Source organism: Gossypium arboreum, chromosome 1, assembly GCF_025698485.1.
Source record: "Gossypium arboreum isolate Shixiya-1 chromosome 1, ASM2569848v2, whole genome shotgun sequence".
Classification (NCBI taxonomy): Eukaryota; Viridiplantae; Streptophyta; class Magnoliopsida; order Malvales; family Malvaceae; genus Gossypium; species Gossypium arboreum.
Window position 1 is genome coordinate 75,951,365 of NC_069070.1, and position 7,297 is coordinate 75,958,661.

General features: G+C 35.0%; 1 long non-coding RNA gene across 1 annotated transcript; it reads left to right on the forward strand.

The window, feature by feature from the left end:
* Positions 1–334: 334 nt before the first annotated feature.
* LOC128280880 (uncharacterized) lies at positions 335–2,926 on the forward strand. Its single transcript, XR_008271077.1, has 3 exons — positions 335–459; positions 932–1,014; positions 2,521–2,926. It is a non-coding gene; the product is annotated as an uncharacterized LOC128280880 (long non-coding RNA).
* Positions 2,927–7,297: the final 4,371 nt, after the last annotated feature.

Below are 7,297 nucleotides of genomic sequence, written 5' to 3' on the forward strand. Positions count from 1 at the left end.
CCCGATTTTGGGCCTAGTCAGAACAGTAGTTTCGGGACCACTATTTCGAGGCCAGATAAAATTATTTTAGTATTATTTTGTGTTATAATATAATTTTATAAGTGCATGTAAATTTTGGTAAGTTAATTTTAGCGATTTCTAGTCCAATTTCGAAAAAGGACTAAATCGTGTAAAAGGTAAAAGTTGTGTGTTAATGCCTAAATGTGTTACTAGACTAGAGAACTAAAATTGGAGGCATTTAAAGGGCAATTAGACCCTTTTTAAGTGTGTGGCCGGCCAAGGGGAGACCAATTGGTCAAAAGGCCAAAATTTGTGGCTTTTATGTGTTTTAATTGACTAATTAGTAATAAAATAAAGAAAAGAAAATATCATCTTTTCTTCATCTTCTCTCCACCGAAAAATGGCAGCAAAGAAAGGGTTTAGAAGCTGGAAAATTTCAGCAAAGAAACTCCCTTTATAGTAAGTGATTTTAATGTCTTTGCTTGATGATTTTTACATTTTTGGAACCCCTAAAGCATGAGCTTTCATAAGAGGGGATTATTTTGCAAAATGATGAAGAGTCTAGGGTTTTACCATGAGAGTAAATGTGTTGTTTTTTTGTGTTTTTATGGAAGATTATGAGTCCTAGTTGTCTAATAAACAACTTTTGTGAAAGAAATTGCATGAAAATACCTTAAAAAGGGCTAAATTGCTAAGTTGTAAAATGAGTTGTAAATGTGTAAAATAGTTGAAATTATGAGTTGCTATAGTTATGAAAATGGTTCATCTAGACTCAAGGAGTAAAGAAATGTGATAAAAATTAATTTACGAGCATTGGGGCAAAAGTGCAAATATGCAAAAGTTTAGGGGTCAAAATGAAAATTTGTAAAAATATGATTTTTAGACCCATATGAATATTGTGACTGATTGTTAGGCTAAATTGATGTTATAGATGATGAAAATTGAGATTTGGACCTAGAACGGAAAGAAATCGATTTATGAACGAGTATGTCTTTTCACCTTTGTGGTATCGAGGTAAGTTCGTATGTAAACAATACCATACTATTCATGTATTTAAATGTTATCATTACATGAATTGTATAGATATTAATGTGTATGTGATTAATAGAAATATGATAAGACAAAAGCCTTAATAGGCAAGGAAAAATCCGGTTTGAACCTTAGGTATAAATTAGGATACGAGTGACATGTCACTAGAAATTATGAGTCTAGATGACTAGCTCGATAGTGAGCATTGAAATGTCATGAGATATGAGATAGCTTTAGCTACAATTGAGGCACTTATGTGCAAAGGCTTTTCCGAGTATCCAATTAGTATTCCAAGTGTTCAACGGGCAATCCAAGGAAAGAGTTGATGATGGTCCCAATGAGGTAAGTCATTGGTGAGTATGCACTCGAGTTATGTTACGAGTTGTGCAAGTATGTATACTAAGCCTATGAGAATGCCTTGATATGTGATGATCTATGATGCATAATATGTGTTCTTACCATGATGGATAAAATGGTGTTGTATTAATATTATGAACAATGACCATGAATGAGTAACTTAGCCTTGACAGATTTGAGTTACTGCAGTAGTGTAACTTTGAAAATACACTAAAAATAGTGGAAAATGAGTTAGAGGCAGAATAAAATATGGGATTAAAGCTTAATGAGTAACTTAGCCTTGACAGATTTGAGTTACTGCAGTAGTGTAACTTTGAAAATACACTAAAAATAGTGGAAAATGAGTTAGAGGCAGAATAAAATATGGGATTAAAGCTTAATGAGTCTATTTTCACATGAAAGAAATAGAGGAAGAAAAAGAATTCTATATTGTGTGATATTTAAATTCTCATGAAACAGGGTCTGAATGAATTCGAGATCCCCTATTCTGAATTTATAAATTCACCGTAAATTGTACAAAAATTATTAAGAGTCATACCTTACATGAATGGATTCCTTATTGAGTCTATCTTTAAAGGAAATAAACAGCATGATCATTGGAATTATGTACAGGGAGAACATCGGTTCGTAGTGCATAGGGGTCAGAGTAGTCATACCCTGAAACAGGGGAAACTTTAACTAATAAACTGTACTAAATGGCTTAACCAAAAATTCTAGAAAAAAATTAGTAAGTATAAATATGAGTCTAGTTTCAAGATAAATAGACGAGAACATTATTCGAGTCCTGTACTATGAGATAATTTTTAACTTTAATGCAGAAGGGTTGAAACTGTCAGATAGTGAATCAGGAGCAAACTTGAGGAATAAACTGTACTAATTGGCTAAGTAAAAAATTCTAGAAATTTTATGGAAGAAAGATAAATGAGTCTAGTTTCAGGGAAAATTAACGGAACTTAATTTGGAGTTTCGTAGCTCCAGATATAAATAATTTAGTGACTGCTGCTCAGGAAGACAGCTTGTAGTGAACTTGAGAATATGTTGTAAACATTGATAAAACAAGTTAATGAGTTGCTTATTGTTTTCATATGAACTTACTAAGTGAAAGCTTACCCCCTTCTTTCCCATGTTTTCTAGAGTTTTCAGGTTAGCTCGGGTTGGAGGCCGTCAGAGATATTATCACACTGTCGAGTTAACGCTATCGGCGTAAGTAAACTCAAGTGATTCTAGTCTATGGCATGTATAGGGTTTTAATGTGAGTATGTAATATTATGATTTAGCCAAAGGAATTGGCTTATTATTAAGGTAGTATTGTAATATTATGATTTAGCCAAAGGCATTGGCTTATTATTAAGGTAGTATTAGTCATGTAAATTGGCCTATGTCGGCTAATATCGTTATGGGCCCATATGATTATTCTTATGCATGTATGTTATTATCTCTTGTGATGTGGCTTACAACATGTATGCCTAGAGATTGAATTGAGATTCATTGATGAGCTAATAACTAATGCAGGATTAAGTGATTGGTAAATAGTTAATAATGCTTCATGAATGGTTTGTGGATATGATTATGCATGCTTTGTGATGGACATGAGGTTTGATGACATGTTGATAGATATAGCATTAATATGGTAAAGATGAAAGAAAAACTTATTGTAATGGTTGCATGTGAAATTACCATGGTCATGTCATGTTAGGAAGGCTTAAGTGCCTAATTTTGTTATGTTGTATGCTATTGTATAAGTATGCGTGCATGTGTTGTGAGTGTGACAAAATGGCTTGGAAAATAGCCTTGTATTTGTCCAGGTTTTTGGACATGGGTTCGGGACACGGGCGTGTCCTTAGCACCCAGGCGTGTGCTCTATACCTACACGGGCGTGTGGAGCCTTGATGCAAGAGATTTCCTAAGTTTTTCATGAGTTCTCGGTTGAGTCCCGAACCACCCCGAATGCATGTATTGGGCCTCGTAAGCTTGCATAAGGGACAGATTACATGTGAAAACAAAAGTTTTTAATTATTTGAGATTTCATGGCCTTGTTTAGTATGAAAGTGTTAGTAAAAGTCAGGTAGCACCTCGAACCGCGTCCCGACGTCGGATGCGGACGAGGGGTGTTACATTGCCTAATTGTAATTAGTGACTAAATGAGTGCATTTTGTTATTATAGATCAAGATTTGCCAAAACAGAACCTAGACCGGGGCAAAGCCAAGCAATCCGACTAAACAGACTAGTCAAGTATATTTTGTAAATCGAGGTAAGTTGTATGTAAATAATACGACTACATTGTTAATGTATGTATTTGAATTTTCATTGAATTGATATAGTATGAATGGCTAGATTGTGAACTGAGATTGTATATTAATGATTGAGATAGTGGAATGGTCTAGTTGAGACCTTAGGAAACAAACCAGATATTCATGCCATAACGTTCAGACTTCTTGTGTGCCAGTGTAAGACCATGTCTGGGACATGGCATCGGTACAAAGACGAGTGCCAGTGTAAGACATGTCTGGGACATACATCGGCCTCGACGATGATAGCCAGTGTAAGACGTGTCTGGGACACGCATCGGCTAAGAGTTGTGCTAGTGTAAGACATGTCTGGGACATGCATCAGCACGTATATACGAGAGCTAGAATAATACCATGTCTGGGACATGGTATCGACCTCGGTGATGATAGCCAGTGTAAGACCGTGTCTGGGACATGGCATCGGTTACTTATCCCATGTTTGAGGCTTATAAAATATCCAGTAGTTTTCTAAAAGGTTCAACTTTAAAGGTTATGAAAATAACTTAATAAGGAAAGTATAATAATGTTTAGAGTGATACAGGTACCTATTTAGTATGCATGAGTAATGAGTTCAAATTAGAAAATGTGATTTAAGTAGACGGAAATGAGTAAGTCAAGTTTATGCTTACCTTTGAGCTATGAGTATGATGAGTAATGGTAAAATTGTTGTTGTATATTTATTTATATGCAACTTACTAAGCTTTATGCTTACTCTCTTTTCTTTCCCCTTTTCTTTTAGTGCCGCTTAATTAGCTCAAGGATTCTTTGAAGTCGGAGATATCGATCACACTATCAATCGAAGCACTTGGTATAGTACAAATCTTCTTTTGAGTATAGCATGTATAGGGCTAGACTAGGATGTTAATTTAAATGAGAAATTGGTTATGTATTTTGGCTTAATTCAAAGCCCTTCATTTTGTATCAAGCCTAGAATAATGGTTATTTTTCATTTTGATAAATGCATATAATGTTCTTTCTATGGATGAATTAGTGTCTATTTTGGAGAAATTTGTGTATTGAAATGATCTTGTGTGACAGCCCTAAATTGACCCTAGTCGGAAAGTGGTTTCGGGACCACTAAACCGAGTCATAAAAATAATTAACCGTCATAGTTGATGCTTATTATATGTATATATGTATGTGTAAAAATTTCATGTTTGAATTTTGTTGATTGTAAGTGAATTTTATTAAATAGGACTTATGTGAGAAAATTTAGAAATGTGTCAGGCAAATGCAAAGTGGCCTATTAATGCATGTTATGAAAATGAGGGGTTTGCATGTCAAATTGCCCAAAATTGAGCTAGTGGCCGGCCATGCTATGGGTGGAAACATGTTGTAAACATGTTGTGTTAGTGTGTTATGTTAGAAAGAATAAAAAAAAGGGGTTAGTATTAAAGTAATGCAAAGGGAGGAGTGATGAAAAAAAAAATTGTCTCATCCATGTTTCCCCCATTGCCGTGAATTGAAGAAAGAAAATAAAGAAAAAAAAAGTGTTCATTCTTGAACATCTTTGGCCGAATAGAGGAAAGAAAGGAAGGGAAAGAGCTTGGAGAAAAATCGGCTATGGTGGTTCACTAGATTAAGGTATGTTTAATGTTGCTTGAAAGTTCATACATCCCTTGGATGATTAGTCTAAATTCTAACTACCTCATGGATGGATTTGGGGTTATTAGAGAGTTAGTATTCGACTAAGAGGCTTCAAAAGTTTCGGTTGAAGCCTTGATACTATTAGCATGTTAGCTATATGGATGTGTTATGATGCTTGAGGTGTTAGATAAATTTGAACTCATCACCAAGTTCTTTAAGCAGCCCAAGTTAAAAGTTTCGGTATTGAGGTATCTTGAGCATTCGGCCATGGTAGGAAGTAGAAGAAAAATATGGTTGTTGTTAGATGAAGTAGAGTCTAACAAATGAGCACACATGTGCATTAGTTGCTAGATGGAGAAGAATCGGCTAGCAAGTTGTGTGCTAAGGCCGAATATAATTTTGAACATTATTGAGTAATGTATGTGTTTTGAAATTGATGGAATGGAGAGTATGCTTAAATTGTGTTATGAACAATTATATGTTAAATCAAGGTTTGCTAAGCTAGCTATTAAGGTGAAGTGCAAATGTTAGTATTTGATTTCTAGTGTATATATGTGTATTAGCCGAGTTTTGAACTTGAAACAAAATGGTATTTAGTCAATACAAGTGACCATATTTGTAGAATGTATTAAGTATACAATCGGCCTCAACATAGACATGCATATTCGGCCACATGAATGAGTACATAGGTTGTTGTGTATGTTCGGCCATAGGTAAGCATATTGATGGCTTTATCTTGACTTAGAAAATTCGGCTAAGGATAATATTGGCTAATATGTTGAATTTGATTCGTGATTTCATACATATATAACTCTAATGCCTAATATATAAGGGCTAAGTACCTTAAATTCCTCTTTGATGTTCAAAATGATTAAATCAATTTATTTGTTAATATTAAGCTCAAGAGCAAAGGGGAACTAAATCCGATAAAGGGAAGGAAAAAGTGATCGAATAGCCATCGAAATCGTTCGACAACATCCGAGGTAAGTTTTCGAGTAATGAAACTTAGTTTACGATTTGATTAAGTCATGACGTGTAAGCATAACAAATATACGGTGATATAATGATTCTACTTGAATTATATGTTGAGTTAATTAGTCTATACGTATGATGGGTAGCCGTATGTGCATAGAAATCATGTCATGAAGCAAGCTGAATCATGCTGTTCGTATGTGGCTATTGAGCCGAAAATGGGAATGCTTAATAATTGATTGTGTTTGAATTCTAGTTATGAAAATGAAATGAAGATGTGTCATGATTTACTAATATATGCATGAATATTCGGATTGATAACGGGGTTAAGTCCCGAAGACATTTGTGCTAGTGATTAATTCCGGGTTAAGTCTCGAAGGCATTTGTGTGAGTTACTAATTTCGGGTTAAGTCCCGAAGGCATTTGTGCGAGTTACTATATCCGGGCTAACTCCCGAAGGCATTTGTGCTAGTGACCATATCCGGGCTAAGGCCCGATGGCTTTGCGAGTGGTTATATCCGGCTAAATCCCGAAGATAATTGGGTTTGGGAATGAGCGATCTTGCTGTAATAATTTCAATTAATACGCTCGTAAAATCCCAACGATGAGGTATGTTTCGTATGTGCATTGAGATAATTGATTCCTTCTAAATAGTATTTGCTCAATCGATTAACAAGCTTCCGGCTTTTAGTCAAGTTGATTTCTTATGTATGAATATAAGGGTTGGAAATGTGAAGTAGGTATGATTGTGAGAATATGTGCATATGAAATTATTCGTTTCGTCGTATGAATGCTATACTTTAGTTATGCCTAATTTCACTGCTCAAAACTTACTAAGCATTAAATGCTTACTCCGTTTCTTTGAATCTCTGTTTTATAGATTTTGGTTCGTCAGCTATCGGACTCGGGATTGTCGAAGTTGAAGTCGTCCACACTATCAAAGCCCCTTTTGGTACACTTTTGGTTGAACTTTGAAATGGCATGTATAGGACTACCCTTTTTGTTGTTGGTCATGTACCCCTCGGTTTTGTATAAATTTGGATAGCCATGCGAAAATGGCTTA